This window comes from Mytilus trossulus, chromosome 6 (assembly GCF_036588685.1).
Source record: "Mytilus trossulus isolate FHL-02 chromosome 6, PNRI_Mtr1.1.1.hap1, whole genome shotgun sequence".
NCBI classification, from domain to species: domain Eukaryota; kingdom Metazoa; phylum Mollusca; class Bivalvia; order Mytilida; family Mytilidae; genus Mytilus; species Mytilus trossulus.
Genome location: NC_086378.1, coordinates 45,544,886 through 45,563,454, shown reverse-complemented (window position 1 = coordinate 45,563,454; position 18,569 = coordinate 45,544,886).

Here is an 18,569-nt window from a genome sequence, read left to right as displayed (position 1 = left end):
TACACAGCAGACCTCAATACTATAAGCTAGTATAACAACACACTTATAATTTCCAATTCTAACCTTTACATTCCCAATACTCACCCAAAACTTAAAAAATTGTCTTGTATAAATGAAGAAGTCAAAATTCTTATACAAATGGGAGTCCATGACAAAACTTGAAATATCGCCAACTAAGCAAACATCAAAAAGTTAAGAAATTTCAAATGAATACATCCCATGCAGAAAACTGATAAAAGCAGAGTATGCCAACTGCTAACTCTTCCGTATACTTCTTGTGTTGTTTCCGAGACTTTCACGTGCATGCTCCATATCATGAATTTTAACAAACGTATGCAACCAATGACTTAAGTTAAAGTGTTAATATTTTCAATTGAACTGCTCTTATGTTTGACAGAGCGAACTATCTGTTATGTAGTAGTTTTTGCATACTCCGAGAACGATCAAGTGGTGCATGAGCTCTAGATGATTTATATGTATTACATTGGGTGAATAAGACAAGTTTGATGTCTTTGCCCTTTATCCCTTATTTCCCATAATCAGGGAAATCCTCTTGAATATTCAATACATCCAATACATGTATGACATAATTGTAGAGAATGACATGTGTAATATGTTGTCCATTTTTGTCCATATAAAATCAGATGTTGTTTAATTACTAATGAGACAACTAACCAGCCATGCAGGATCAAATGTTGTTGATGTAAGCAATTCGCATACTTAAATAGAATAGAAACCACAAGTCTCCCTCTAAACTTAATAAACTTGTTTTCAACACAAATTTCGTTAAACAGATTATGAAAAGTAATATTTATCAAAGAAAAGTGTATTCAATACAGTGCGTCTTCACAAAATTCAATTCTAACATACAATACAAAATAGTATTACATAATACATATATCCCTCGAAAAATAGAGGCAAGTCCAATTTCAACCAGATGTCCCGCAGGGCGTATCTTTATACGACCGCAGAGGTTGAACCCTTAACGGTTGGGGCAAGTATGGACACAACATTCAAGCTGGATACAGCTCTAAATTTGGATTGTGATTAAATAGTTGACACAGCATAGGTTTCTGACACAGAATGAATGTGTTCTAATGAATGTGTTCTAATGAACTTAAAATTTTTGTTTTCTCTTAGAGCAATTCACTATGCTGTTGAATATTAATCCTCTCAAAAAAATGTTTGAAGAAATTTTCTTTTTATTTATGAAATTTCAAATGAGAATGAACCCAATTTTTTTTAATCACATCCCCCTTTCCCTTATTCCAAAACTAATCTCAATTAAAATTTCTAATGGAGTTTGCAACAATAACTACTCATTTAAATACATCATGAAATATTAAGATGTAAAAAAACTGCTTGTTATCACTGGATGGTAAAGATTATTTCAATTTATCAGTTGGTAGTAAAAAGTGAATATACATTGTATATTGTATATAACAAAGATTTAAGTTAATTCTGGACAAAGAAAGATAACTCCATTTAAAAAAAATCTTGCAATTGCACAATATTGTGCAATTAGATATTTCTTGCTTACTATTCTGGACAAAGAAAGATAACTCTAATTAAAAAAAAATTTGCTATTTCACAATATTGTGCAATTAGATATTTATTGCCATTGCGCAATACTGTGCAATTGAAAAGACTTGCTATTGCACAATACTTTTAAATATAATAATTTTAGATCCTGATTTGGACCAACTTAAAAAATGGGCCCATAATCAAAAATCTAAGTACATGTTTGGACTCAGCATATCAAAGAACCCCAAGATTTAAATTTTGTTAAAATCAAACTAAGTTTAATTTTGGACCCTTTGGACTTTAATGTAGACCAATTTGAAAAAAGGACCAAAAATGAAGAATCTACATACACAGTTAGATATGGCATATCAAAGAACCCCATTTATTCAATTTTTGATGAAATCAAACAAAGTTTAATTTTGGACCCTGATTTGGACCAACTTGAAAACGAGGCCAATAATCAAGAATCTAAGTACATTTTTAGATTCAGCATATCAAAGAACCCAACCGATTAATTTTTTGTCAAAATCAAACTAAGTTTAATTTTGGACCCTTTGGACCTTAATGTAGACCAATTTGAAAACGGGACCAAAAGTTAAGTATCTACATACGCAGTTAGATTCGGCATATCAAAGAACCCCAATTATTCAATTTTGATGAAATCAAACAAAGTTTAATTTTGGACCCTTTGGGCCCCTTATTCCTAAACTGTTGGGACCAAAACTCCCAAAATCAACACCAACCTTCCTTTTATGGTCATTAACCTTGTGTTTAAATTTTATAGATTTCTATTAACTTATACTAATGTTATGGTGCGAAAACAAAGAAAAACGCTTATTTGGGTCCTTTTTTGGCCCCTAATTCCTAAACTGTTGGGACCTAAACTCAACCTTCCTTTTGTGGTCATAAACATTGTGTTTAAATTTCATTGATTTCTATTTACTTAAACTGAAGTTATTGTGCGAAAAACCAAGAATAACGCTTATTTGGGCCTTTTTTTGGCCCCTAATTCATAAACTGTTGAAACCAAAACTCCCAAAATCAATCCCAACATTTCTTTTGTGGTCATAAACCTTGTGTTGAAATTTCATAGATTTCTATTCACTTTTACTAAAGTTAGAGTGCGAGAACTAAAAGTATTCGGACGACGACGACGCAGACGACGACGCCAACGTGATAGCAATATACGACGAAATTTTTTTCAAATTTTGCGGTCGTATAAAAATTCTCTATTTTTACATACCTTCATACTTAATACATAATATCCCTCAAAATACAAGCTAGTCATAGTCATAGTCAATATACATAAATACATTTAGTAGTAGTACATAATTCCCTCAAAATAAAAAAATAATTAAACAAGCATCAAAAGTAACAAACTTTTACTCTAAACACTCCAAACTGTCACTGAAAAGCACTGGAAAGTTTATTGACCTCACAATACGACTCGAATATAGATCTACAAATATTAAATTCAGAAACCCCTGTATTAGCCATGATGGAACTGACTGACCCTCTTCCTACCATACTTGACAATCTACTATATCTTTGGTAAGAGGACGAAGAAAACCAACCTATATGCTGCATGACGTCACTTGTAGATCCCCCTGACAAAGCTTAAGTAATAGCACAAGCTCCCCGAATTCCATGAGGGGTCTCACCGTCGTAAATATCGAGTTTCTTTAAATATTTCCTCAAGCGATCATACATAGCATTCGAAGATATAGGATTCTCAGTAACATCTTTTCTATTTCTACTCAAAGTACGGAATAAATAACAAAACGGAAATCAACTCCTAGTGCCCTGGCACCTTCAACATACCTTTCCAGTGCTTTGACTGGACAAATTAAAGTATCATCAAATCTTAAAATGGAAAATTCATTCACTTTCCCTTTTCCAAGTGTTTTGCCTACTGTGTGTGAAAATAGAAACCGTCACCATTTGGTAATAATTCAACCTCTTGTGAAATACACAAGCCCAAGTCATTCGCTCTGTCTCCTGAAAAGTATTGAACTTTGAAGAATGCTTGATCTCTAAGGAATATGAATCTTTCAGAGGATTTCATAACAGGATCCAACAACAAATAATCAATATGAACACTAATTGATCGGAGTTTGTCTAAAAACAGAGGTTTTGCCTGTTTTTGTACAATATGGGATTTTGACTGCTCTAACTGAATAGCATGCAAATATTTGTCTACCTCTGGACTACACACAGGATTACCAATTTTAGATATTTCATTCCACTCAGAACCCTGACCATTAGATTCAAGTATAGCTTTTAATTGTCCTAGCATAGACTGAACAGTTCCTGCTGCTAACCTTAACGGACACTGACATGAATGAATACCCAACTTACCAAGAAATTCACATGTTAAGTCATGTACTTGCGTTTTCCCCCTTGAATCCTTCATGACCATAAACCGCCTTACTTCTAAAGGGGAAGCGGTTTTTAAACATTTAACAGGTTCACCTCCAAATAAAAACTTCTCAAACTCTTTTTCCGGTGAAAGTTTTTTCTTATTATAACTAGTGCTTCCAACTAAACTATCTAAATATCTCAAACGCCTTTCCACTGAACAATTATTCGTGATGCTTTCCGAACTTTCAATCAAAATGGGTTTTTGTTCACATGACTGGCAAAATTGATACCCAACATCATTTGCATAACCACACACTAAACACTGTTCAGCTGGCAGCCAAACTCATGGTACACCATTCTACAAAAAGGTAAAACTAAAAATGAAGTCGTGCGAGTGGCGAATTCCTGGTACAGGATTGGGGAAATGTTCGTAAATGTCGCCAACGTCTCCAACATTTTGAACAGTTCCCCTGTTCGCCAACTTCGCAAACGTCGCCAACATTCTAACCACTACCCCTGTTCGCCAACATTCTAACCAGTACCCTTGTTCGCCAACGTCGCCAACATTCTAACCAGTACCCCTGTTCGCCAATATTCTAACCAGTACCCCTGTTCGCTAACGTCGCCAACATTCTAACCAGTACCCATGTTCGCCAACGTCGCCAACATTCTAACCAGTACCCCTGTTCGCCAACGTCGCCAACATTCTAACCAGTACCCCTGTTCGCCAACGTCGCCAACATTTTAACCAGTACCCCTGTTCGCCAACGTCGCCAACATTCTAACTAGTACCCATGTTCGCCAACGTCGCCAACATTCTAATCATTACCCCTGTTCGCCAAGGTCGCCAACATTCTAACCAGTACCCCTGTTCGCCAACGTCGCCAACATTCTAACCAGTACCCATGTTCGCCAACGTCGCCAACATTCTAACCAGTACCCATGTTCGCCAACGTCGCCAACATTCTAACCAGTACCCCTATTCGCAAACGTTGCCAACATTCTAACCAGTACCCCTGTTCGCCAACGTCGCCAACATCGCCAATATTCTTACCAGTACCCCTGTTCGCCAACGTCGCCAACATTCTGAACAGTACCCCTGTTCGCCAACATCCCCAACATTCTGAACAGTACCCCTGTTCCCCGACGTCGCCAACATTCTGAACAGTACCCCGGTTCGCCAACGTCGCCAACATTCTGAACAGTACCCCTGTCCGACAACGTCGCAAACATTCTGAACAGTACCCTTGTTCGCCAACTTCGCCAACATTCTGACCAGTACCCCTGTTCGCCAACTTAGCCAACATTCTGTAACAGTGGCCCTGTTTGCCAACATCGCCAACATCGCTAACATTCTAAACAGTACCCCTGTTCGCCAACGTCGCCAACATTCTGAACAGTACCCCTGTTTTAGTACCACTGTTTGCATACTATCTAAACATAATAAAGGTTTGCCAACTTAAAATATATTTAATATTATTTAAATATAACATCTTCTTAGTTTCGCTTGTGTTTGTAACACTGCATTTAGTTCAAATAAAAAAAATCTATTACTAAAAAAAATATTACACCAGGGTTTTCATTATCACAAACCAGTCATTACATTTACTAAATTTCCTCATTGATACAAAGACATCATTCAAAAATAAATCAACATGCAAACTTCTTATATGTCATGTTCAGGACTATAAGGTATTTAATAACAAACCTTTTATGGTAATATACTATACAAAACACAACAATGTTGTCATTCCTTAAAGCTAACAAAACCTAATTATTCAGAAGGGATATCGATATATAGATATATTTTCTTTTATTTTTTAAAATAAATAAGGACTTTAGTTTTCTCGTTTCAATTGTTTTACATTGTCTCATCAGGGCCTTTTAAAGCTGAGTATGCGTTTTGGGCTTTGCTCATTGTTAAAGGCTGTATGGTGACCTAAAGTTGTTAATGTCTGTGTCATTTTGGTCTCTTGTGGAAAGATGTCTCATTGGCAATCATTATACCACATCTTCTTTTTTTTTAAAATAATCCCATAATCCTGTTAGCCAAATTCCACAACTTTCAAATAGTTTTAACAAGTACCCCTGTTTCTACAGTTTAGTAAAGAGTCTTTCAAACAAGTACCACTTGTTTGCCTTAAAATTGCCAACATTCAAATCATTAAAAAACATAAAAATAAGAATAAATAAAAAACTCATAATAACAATCAATACTTAAAAATATAAGGAATATATACTTGACCATCTTTTGTGAAATAAAAAAATCATGCAAATCTAATACCATCTCTAAAAAGTAATAGTTTAATCAAGTTGAACAATTGCAACCTATCCAGAAACTAAACAGTGCTACATTGTTTATGAGTAAATAGCTATAGCCCATAAATAGTTTCCAAAAAGGAATACAAAAATCTTCAAAAAACACTTACCACGGTCCAGCCTGCTAACACCCATTTAAACATCATTATAAAATGTAACAAGTACTTTTAAAATAAAAAGCAAAAACTCAACAATAAAAATAAGGTCCATAACATATGACAAACATTTATAACTTCGTAACATTATATATCTGTATAAAAATAAAATGTAAAAAGCATTCAATTCTTTAACTTTAAAATAACTATAGGCTTTAAAGAGCCTGTGCTGTTGACCTTAGTGTAAGTGCATATTCTACAGACTGAGACCACTTACTCTCCAACATTGATCTTGTCAGAATATCTCAATTCATTACAGTTAAAAACTAAATAAAAAGACAAAATTTGCATTTTACACTGTGTACTTTTTTAACCATGTCTGCCATCTTCATTGTCAGGCGGACGTGCTCAAAAAACATATTTTCCAAAAAAATACATACTCCAATTATAATTGTAGCTATGTCTGGTAAAATTTTACCAACAAGTTTCAGATTACATCTTTGTTAAAGTAAACCATGTAAATAGACAATTTTCAATAGTAATTAAATAAATTAAATTTATATTCAACTAAAGATTTCTTGCTGTTGTGCAATATACAGTGCTGTTGGGCAATACTAAGTATGCTGTTGGGCAATACTAAGTATGCTGTTGGGCAATACTTAGTATGCTGTTGGGCAATACTTAGTATGCTGTTGGGCAATACTTAGTAAATCTTATGTCAAAATTTCAAGATTTTTTATTTCTCAAACATCATAAAATTACAATGGTACAAAGAAGTTCATCAAAAGTTATATAACATAACACAAACACACTATATCAACTATAAAAAAATAAAGTTCAATAACTTTTCGACATTTTAAAAGAAAATTTATAAAAAAAACTAAAAAAAGGTTATCCTAATAATAATAAATAAAAATCAGTCATCAAATCTGTATAAAAACTGCTTTATGCACTTTAAGGATACTGTTCAAAACCTGAAAATCAACCCTATTTATAAATAAAATCTTACAATTACTCAGAATGGTAAAATCTTCAATTTATAAAAACCAAAAGAAAGCTTACAACAATAAATATAAAGTTTAAAAAAATGCAAACAGCATTTTTCAGTAACTGCCAGAACACTTAAAAATCACCCTTTTTGTATAAAATAAATCCCCTTAAATCAAAAAAGGTATAGTATAAAATGTATAAATATCAAAAGGAAGCTCATGTAAATAGAATCAAACAATTCACCACAGTTTCTTGCAAGTTGGTAATACTATTTTTAAGGTTATAGTCCGTAAACTGGATAATCTCCCCTTTTTTTAATAAATAAAAGTAGGAAATGGAAAACCAGGTATATTATTATAAAAAAAAAAACTCATGGCAATATATATTAAAATAATTCACCAAAGTTCTTTTCATATTGGTTAAAGCGTTTTTAAGTTAATGTCAAACATTTTAATAACTTTTGTGAGATTGTAAGAAAAATTTGCTAATACAAATAAATTTTAAAGAAAATTAAGGGGAGATTATTGGTTAAAGCGTTTTTAAGTTTATGTCAAACATTTTAAAGACGAACAGAACAAACATAAAAACAAACTTTTAACAATATACCATAATATGTCAGTCGAGTTATGTCCCTTAAACATTAAGATATTTTTACTTGTAAAAGAAAAAAAGTAATCCTATCTTCTGTATTATATTCTTATGATTTCTTTGCTCTAATAGCCTAAAGTGTAATTTCATAGACAATTAAAATCCCATTTGTCTGTTATCTTCAGAACACTGCTCATTTACAAGCCCCCAAGGAGCATTTTTTTTAGGCCTTGCCCAAATACTTTTAAAAGATCTTTGCCCAATCAGTTTCTTTGTTCAATTAATAAGATGAAACATTAAACTCTAATAAAAAAAAATCAGCAGCCTAAAAAAAAACATAAAAGGCATAAATTTACATCACAAAACTTAATAACTTTTGTGAAATTGTAAGAAAAATTTGCTTATACAAACAAATTTTAAAGAAAATTAAGGGGAGATTATTCAAACATTAATTATTTACTTATATGTGTATATACACCTTATCGCTATTAGCCTACTAAGCCGGCCGACCCGGCGGCTCGACCTTTTGACGCATACAACAATCACGTTTCCATTGTGGCGTCAGATATTTTGTTTTATGACGTAAACATTTTACGGGAACCTGTGTAATATCCAAAAATGGCTTACAAATAGCGATAAGGTGTATTTTTTTTTACTTCTTCAAGTAAATAAAGATAACTTGTACAAGTAGTACCCCTGACTGTACGTCCCATAAATGGGCGTAAAACAAGCATTCTGTGAGTATTGCATGGCAATGCAAAATCCCCTACCATTTAAAAAATCATTGTATTGAAACAAAATTGTAATTTGATTTATAACTTGTCATTGTAAACCTTAAAACAAAAGTCAAGTTAATGTATTTAAGCATGACAAAAAAAGTGTTTAAAACTGATTATTGAATATCTCATTTGACCAAAATATCACTTGTTGTAAATTAACCAATTATCAGAATTGACGAACAGACGCCATTGATGCCTTGATTTGTATTTCAGTACAACAAATAACAAACACTGATTTTGTTTGGATATTGTCATGGCAACATTTAATCAAAATTCATTCATAAAACAACAACAACTGTTACAACAACAGTACACAACCAAAATATTTGTCAATCAATAAAATGTTGATGACGATTGAACTAATCATTGTATCACAGCTGGGCGATCCAAAGCTGGTGTACTGAAGTGCGGTCCATTCAGCAATATTTCAGAATTAGCAGCTGGGCTATCCATAGTCTGCATAAAATGAAGTAAATTACGCTCCGGTTGTGTGACTGCTTCAGCATGTTACCATGACGGATATGTGTTTGAAGACTGGAGCATCTGAAAAATAAATAAAACCAGCAGCAAACAAAGTTCAATTCTTAAGGGTGGGAGAGGATGGGTCTTAATTTTTCAACGTCCTCTCCGTTCGGTTTTCAAGGTAAAAGAGACCGTTAAATTGCACGGACTTTTACTACTCGGCTGTCACATGCTCAAATTAGCATAATAAGAGTAAAGGACGACTCGATTTGTCGAGTCTCAATACATGTATATGTTAATTCAATAAATTAATTTAATTTTCATTTAATTAAATTCTATTATTGAATATCTCATTTGACCAAAATATCACTTGTTGTAAATTAACCAATTATCAGAATTGACGAACAGACGCCATTGATGCCTTGATTTGCATTTCAGTACAACAAATAACAAACACTGATTTTGTTTGGATATTGAATTGTCATGGCAACATTTAATCAGAATTCATTCATAAAACAACAACAACTGTTACAACAACAGTACACAACCAAAATATTTGTCAATCAATAAAATGTTGATGACGATTGAACTAATCATTGTATCACAGCTGGGCGATCTAAAGCTGGTGAACTGAAGGGCGGTCCATTCAGCAATATTTCAGAATTAGCAGCTGGGCTATCCATAGTCTGCATAAAATGAAGTAAATTACGCCAAAATTATCATTCGGACTTTAGTACAGAATGATAATCCGCCACAAAATTTACCCATGACAATTCGGTTATCTCCAATTCTACAATCAACTTTTCAACAACATTAAAAAAATCAAAATAATAAAAGATATTGCGAATTCAACATTTATATAACAACCAAATTTCATAAAATACATGTATTTTCATCCAATATCACTATGAACTGTGTTTATTTTAAATTAGAGGTGATCGTGAGGAAATATAACACAATGTGGATACTTTATGAATGTTTCTAGTGCTGACTGAATTTGATTCAAGAAAATATCATTTCCAATAAATGATAGATGTACTCCATCGTCAGAATAAAGCGCTGGATGAAGGTCATCAAAATCTGGATATTTGATAACGTATCCTCCATGTTTGAGTATATAAGATCTCACTCCCCTATTTATTCTCTTTCTTGTAACTTCCATGGCATGGTCATCACTTGAGTAACGCCATGAACGCCTTGGAAGAATACTTGACCATCTAAGAGAACAATTTGGGAGCATGCGAGACAGAATTGCTATTGTGAATTTAATGTGATATAGCAGAGCACCACATGGTACATTTCCTATGTCATTCCCACCACAATGCAATATCAACGCATGTGGAATTTTGTTGCATAAATTAATGATGCTATTAACTGTGCCAACAACATCGTCCCATTTCATACCAGATTTGCCTGCCCATCGCAAAAAACAATTATTATTTTTCAAAAGACCTAAATTACTACCTGAAGGTCTGTTCTCCGAGTGATCACGAGCACTGCATATTATTGAAGAACCAATAATCCAGACAAGCTGAAATTATAAGTTATTTGGTTAGTTCAATTCTTATGTAACGTTTAAAGGATGCAGATTTCCAACGATCTAGTCATAATTTCTTCATCAGTATGACCATTCATAGAAAAATGTGTAGCTGCTCCTATTCGAAATGAATGCGTGTTGTACTCATTTGGATTACAATCAATAAATTTCATGGTCTTGCATAGTACACTAGAAAATTGATATCGTTTTACACCGGTTTTGTTAAAATGACAAAAAAGTGGTCCATTGTGTTGATGTCTGATTGAAATAAAGTTGAATAACAATCTCACCGGGCAAATATCTACTTGATAAAATCGTTCAACTGTTAATGTTGTAGATAAACCATTTTGATCTGTTTTCGAAAAGGGAATTGTGATATATGCAGATTGTGAATGATGTGAAACATTGACATCATCATTGTTCATGACATGTTGCGTATTTCTATTAATTGTAATTTCACTGATTCTCAAAAATGCAAAAAATGCTAATGAAAACATGGATCTAAATAACGTACATTCATATACTGAAGAACAGACAAATTGTAACGAGTTTATTAATCGAGCTAATATTTCTAAAGTTATAGGTTTGCGACTATCCACTACGCCATATAGTTTGTCCATTCCGTTCAACATTTTTTGTATAATGAACGATGAAGTCAAATCAGTGAGCTCATTTATTCGTAAATAATAGCTTAAACCTGACAAGTACACCTTAACCGTTGCAGGGGCATATCCTAATTTTGATAAATAAGCAACATAAGTGACTAAATGCGAAATACTGGGCGGCCATGTATTTCCTAAACCTTCTTTTAATCTAAATGAAACAAATGAAGTCAGTCCATTGTTATACGTTTTCCATGTATTCTGAGAATTCGATGCGTCCAATAACTTTGTTATTTCTGGTCTGAAATGTTACAAAATTCCTCCGGAACTGTAGCTGGATGTGTATCTGCTGTTAGAGCCAGACTTTTGAATTTCTGAAATTTTTTAAGAGAAATACAATCTGCAATTATATTTGTATAACCAGGAATGAACTGTGCCTTAATGTGAAAATTGCCTAATAATGACCAATATACTATGTGTCTAACAAGGTTCATAATTCGTATAGATTTTGACGTCTTCTTATTTAAAATTTCAACCACGGCATTATTATCCGAATTAAATAAAATTTTCTTTTTTTGAAAAAGGTTACCCCATAAGTAAACAGATAGTGCAATAGGTATCATTTCTAAATATGATATATCCCTGAGAACTTCAGTACCACACCATTCTACAGGCCATTTAAGAAAAGCCCATTTACCTTGGAAATAGCAGCCACACCCTTTTGTTGAACCACCAGCGCTGTCAGTAAATAGTTGTAAAACTGAATTTGAAGTCCAATCAATGTCGAGCATGTAACTAATACCGTTAAATTTGTCTAAAAACAATTCCCATACCAATAAGTCTTGATACATGCCTTCTGTGATTCTGACATAATGATGTGGTTTCTTTGCATGACTACTTGCCAAATAAATTCGTCTGCTAAATGCTCTGCCTGCAGGTAAAGCTTTTGCACAAAAAGCTAATGACCCACACAAAGATTGTAGGTCCCTTAAAGTTATCTTTTTCCTACCCAATACCCATTTAGTTTTTGACTTTAACTCCAATACTTTGTCCTCCGGAATTTGTATTAGCATTTTTTCTGTGTCTATAAGCAAACCTAGATAACTAAGTTTTGTTGTTGGGCCTTCTGTTTTTTCATGAGCAATTGGGACTCCAAGACGACAACATACTCTATCAAAACTATTCATAAGATTTTTACAATCCTCAGTATTACTTTTACCAGCAAATACAAAATCATCCAAATAATGATCAAGATTATCTGAATTGGACTCATTCATGACAGCCCATTGAATGAAAGTTGAAAATTTTTCGAATAAGCAATTTGATTCTGAGTACCCCATAGGCAATGATTTATCTATGAAATAATATTCATTGAGTTTAAATCTTAATAGATCAAAGTCCCCTGGATAAATTTTTAACAATCTGAAGGCGGATTTAATGTCCTTTTTCCAATTTCAACATTTGAACCCAATCTTTTAATCATATCAATAGCATAGTCAAAAGACGAGTACTTTACTGCAGAAATTTTTTATCAATAAAGTCGTTTACACTCAAATTTGGCGGAAAAGATAAGTGCGTAATCAATCTAAATCCACCCGTTTTCTTAGGAATTACACCTATAGGCGAACACCTTAGATTAGATATAGGTCTAGTCAAAAAAGTACCAGCTATGCGACCATTTTTTACTTCACTCATGACTTTTTCCCATGCCACCCCAGGATTTTTGATGACTGAATGTAAATTTTTTGATTCAATCCTACATCGGGGTCCAACATACGTTAACCTAAAACCTTCAGAAAATCCCTTGCATAATATCATTGCATCATGTTGATTTGGGTAATTGAAAAGAAGTTTATTTAATTCTGTGATATTGATCAGACACCATATGTCCAACGGATTAATTAAAGATTCTGAAAAATATAAAATTTAATTGTTAAATGTTTGTGGTGCGGCCATTCGAAGGGCAGGGAATCTGCTTCCTCGAGGTCTAAATCCTTGATTCGAATTTGCTCCTCTTTGAAAATGTGTTTGACTTCTAGGTGCAAAATTTCTAGCAACTCTTGTTGTATTTTGATATGTGCCTCGGGCTGCATTTTGAGAACGAGCATATGCCAGGTAGCTATTTACTTGTTGACAGCCAGCGAAAGGGTGGGCCATTCCGCATTTCATACATGATTACAAGCTCCCTTGAAATTATAATCATAGCATGGTCGATTACCTACACTTGTCTGTTGAATTGTATTACCCTCCGGTTCCCCATTAGCTATGACGGTGTACCATAAAATGCCATCAATGGAAGACCAAGATCTTGTAGGATTATTTGCCATTCTTAATCGAAATTGCTGGTCATAACAATAAATTTTCTCAAAAGACACTTGTGTACCTCTAATGATTGACATATAAGTGGTCAATTCACTAGCTAAATTTGGAAAACGTTGAATAAATATTTTCATATAATTTATAAATGCATCAGTCCATGACTCAATGTTTTGAATAGATTTAACTTTGCTGTTTTTGTTTGATGTAATTACAAGTGAACCGGCTGCATTATCATAACTTATAACATTCTGAGGTCTGTCAACTTGACTAATAAAATTTTGATAAAGAAGTAATGACAAATCTATAAATTCTCTATTCCATATTTTTTCTTTCAAATTTTGAGATACGTAAACATCACATTCTGACTGATTAGGTATAAGCATAGGATCATTATTTATCTCACCATTTTGATTAGGCATTGGCACAGGAGCTGGTATTTCAACTTGCGCAAATGGCGCTTGTACGTTCATTGCTGGTGCTGGACCTTGCAAGGCAGGTTGTCTTTCAATTGGCAAAGGAGTCTGGATTTGTAGAGGAAGAGGTGCTTGTACTTGTACTTCACCAACAATTGCCCCCACATCTTGAATTCTTGGTGCAGCAACTGCACGGTTTCTCCTTCCGAGTCGTTTCTCTGGTGGTTGCGCTTCAACAACAGGCACTCGTGCGCGCCCATTCCCATTTCTTCGTCGACCAATTCTTGGCATTTGTATAAACGAAATAGGTTAAAAATTGAAGTACTTACTAACATCACATAGCTAGTATTCTGTCTTTTAATTTCATTTATTTTGTAACAGTTTCAATGCATCGACTTTAATATCAATTTTTATTCATATCCATCAACTCAATCATTTGAGCTTAAATCAATAAATTAATTCCTTTGGTTGTCTCTTATCTGATTACTTTTTAATCTTTTAATTTTTTTACCGGTACATGTATATCACGAATTGTGATATGTACAATATATAATTTATTTATGATTAATTTAACCTGTAAACATGCACCTACCTGTCTCTACGATTTATAACAGGTATACTTTAACATGCTGCATCAATGATAAAATAAACTGTGAAATTAAACATGTTTAGGCAATGCATGTACTTATAAAAATTATTCATTTTAAAATTCAATACCAATTGGCTCAACCGCATATTTAATTCGACGAAGTAATAAGTTAATTTAATTATTACAAAAAATATAAATAAAATCTTTAAATCCGAATTAGATTTAAAATATGAATTCTTAAATAAACTTATTAAAACAATACTTATCTTGATAGTGTATGTAGAATATTTCTCTTAATTTTTCAACGTCCTCTCCGAGTTCGGTTTTCAAGGTAAAAGAGACCGTTAAATTGCACGGACTTTTACTACTCGGCTGTCACATGCTCAAATTAGCATAATAAGAGTAAAGGACGACTCGATTTGTCGAGTCTCAATACATGTATATGTTAATTCAATAAATTAATTCAATTTTCATTTAATTAAATTCTATTATTTCAGATAATTTTCTAAGCCCAACAACAATTACTCTGCACAAAATTATCAAACAAAATCAAAATTTAAACTTTTACTGTTACTTGGTATGATAAAGTTATATACTATTTATCAAATCCATATATTCAAAAATGACAAAAAAGGTGAGGAAAACTGATTATTTTAGTGAATTTTCAAAAGTCAAAGGACCATAACCCTTCCCCTTAATCATTAGACTGAAACAAAATACAAACTTCTTTGTAACTTGCAATGATATAATAAAAAAACAAACATCAAATCTTCACGAATAACAGTGAGTAAAATTAATTTGCAAAACTGATGCTGATTAAAAAAACAAACCAATACTTTAAACTTAAACTGTTCAGTGGACCGTAAAATTAAAATCAAAACTCTAATTTGGCATTAAATTTAAAAAGATCATATCATAAGGAACTTGTGTTCAAAGTTTCAGGTTAATTGCAATACAATTTCATCTAAAACTATTATAACCAAACCTTTTACCTAAAGGGAAACAAATGAACAAACGAACGCACAGTCCAAAAAACATAATGCCCATAGATGGGGCATAAAAATTATTTTCAGGGGAGAATCCAGCCATTTTAAAAGCGAGGTTCCCAATACAAAACAAAGGAAAGTTCCAACTTTATGTCCCCATTCAAATGCATTAATCAGCAAGTTTCTCCCAAAAATGCATATATATGGGAAAAATCATCATGGCAATATACCTATAATAAAATACTCCTCAGGGCGCAGCCTAATACAACCGCACAGGTAGTACCCAAAACAAAAGGGGCAAGTACAAACACAACATTCAAGCTTGATACAACTCGTAATTTATATTGTGATTAAATAATTGACTCAGCATAAATCCTGACACAGAATAAATGTGGTCTAAAAACTTTCAAATTTTCCCATTGTAGTCCAATATCCAAAATCTAAATACATAGCTATATTCAGCATATCAAAAACCCAATAATCCAATTTTTCATAATTCAAACAAAAGTTCGCTTTTGTACCCTTTTTTTCTCCTCAATAAGGAACCAACTTCATAACTCATAACAGGACCCAAACATCAAAATGTAAATTACGTGGTGATATTCAGCATATAAAAAAACCCAAAGAACTCAATTTTTGTTCAAATCAAACAAATTTTCAATTTGTACCCCAAATTACACAATCTTCTGAGCCCTTAATCAAAAATCTAAATGTTTAAATTCAAAATATCAAAGAACCCCAAAAAAAATCAATTTTGGTTAAAATCACACTTAGTTTAATAATTAACCCTTCCAACCTTAATGTAAACCAAATTAAAAACCGGACCTAAAATTAAAAATTAAATTTCACAGTTAAATTCGGTATATCAAAGTACACCAAGAATTCAATTTTTAAGGAAATCCAACTATACATGTACATGTAAGTTTAATTTCAAACCCTATGGACCATAATGTAGACCAATTTAAAAACGGTACCAAAATTAAAAATCTAAATACAAAGTTATATTAAGCATATAAAAAAACCCCAATAATATAATTTTTATTAAAATCAAACAAATTTTAATTTTGTACCCTTTGAACCTCAATGTTGACCATTTTAAATTTGGGGCCCAAAATCCAAAGAAAATAATACATGGTAACAGTCAGTATATTAAAGAACCCCAAGAATTCAAGAATAAAACGTACCCTGTTAAAATTAGTCCAAAAAATAAGCAATTTATACAAAAAAATAGAAATGTATTGGTTTTGTCCCCTAATTCCCAAAAAAGTTAAGGCCATAACTCTCAAAATAAATTTAATGAAAATAAAATGGTGCTATGAAACTCCCAAGATATATATGTTAAAAAATAATCTTCAATCAAAAGCAGGTTTAGCTTCACAATATGCTTTCATATAAAAAATGTTATAAATGCACAGAAATTTGTTTCCGTGGTGTTAAACATTAAAACAAAGGTTGAGTACTACCCTAAAAAAATTGTCGTCATAAAGATTTAATAAAATTATTTGATTTTTACCTGTTACATAAGGGTAGTAAAGGGGGGTACTAAACACAGAAATACATGAAATAAAAATCTCAAAAACGTTGCACGAAAAATAAAGGTCAGAAAAAATAAAGCATGACAAAAATAACTGTATATATTAAAAAAAAAGTACCAAAAGTAATTATTGAGTCATTTTTCAAGATCATGCAGCCTTTATTAATGAACATAAAAACCTTGCAGTCAACTTTTAGCATCTGCTGCTTGCATCTTAATTATTTGAAAATAAAATATTATTCATAGTAATTTGATAGACTTCATTCATACAATAAATTTTGCAAAAGTAAAACATACATCAATTACTATTAAATTACACAAATTTCAGAAGATATTACACTGTATTCCACACTTTTTAATCAAAATTATAGAAAAATTGAATATTGTTAGTACATATGAAATAGAAAAAGATGAATACTTTTAGCTAGAGATAATTTCGATTAAAATATTCCAAAATCTGAGTAAAAATAGATCGAATGCCCCAAATAAACATTGTCTGATTGGTTGAAGTACTGTGGCGTCGATGCTTAGCATAATAAGCCTCGATGTAAAGCACACGCTTCACAGGAATAAGGAGAGTTTTACAAATAATGTGAATACACAGATCCTCCATCCTCTTTATATTTTGCTGGAAATGTTGCAGTGTTCATCATTTCTGTTTTGATTCTGCTCACATTATTCCATTTTTTCTATAATTCCGATTTAAATATGTGGAACCCGCAATAAAAATAGATGGCCTTAATCACGTGGCCTCAATGATTTAATAGCAACGCAAAAAATTCCATTAATCATGTTGTACTTTGTTACCAGTCGGAACTTCTCGGCCTTTCTGGTTGCACGAAGTGAATAGCCGAGTAGTTCCGATTGACGATGTTACATAAGCCGAATCACACATACAGATCTTTGCGCTCAAATGTAATTCTTGGTGAAGTATACAGGTAACTTCGTTTACGAAAATTTATACACACTTTTTCATTAACATATTACCAGACTTTTGCATATTCACGTTTTTTTATGCTGAACTGTAGTCGAATTCAATTCTATACATTTTTTTTACGTGAAGCAATAGGAGTAAGAATATTTTTTCGCGCCAATTTATACAGCTTCATCACCATCAACAAAATTATTTATTGTTATTTTCGTGAAATTTTAGTCATATAGTTTATCAATTAGAGAATTTTTGGTAAGTATAACTTATTAATGTTAAGGTTCTACTGATGTGCTTCTCTAGACCTTTTTGACGGTTCGTTTTATCCCATTTATCTCCGATGACAGAAATGTCAACCCGACCTGAGACTACTATAACACATGTGTTATATAGTAGTCTCAGACCCGACCTATTCGTGTCGAAAGTGAAAATCGCATCTATTTGATGAAATAATTTCTCCTTCAGCGGTTCATGCATTATTTCTGTATTGTTTGATAACCAATCACATTCACGTTACATGTTTGCATGAAAATGGTTATGTAT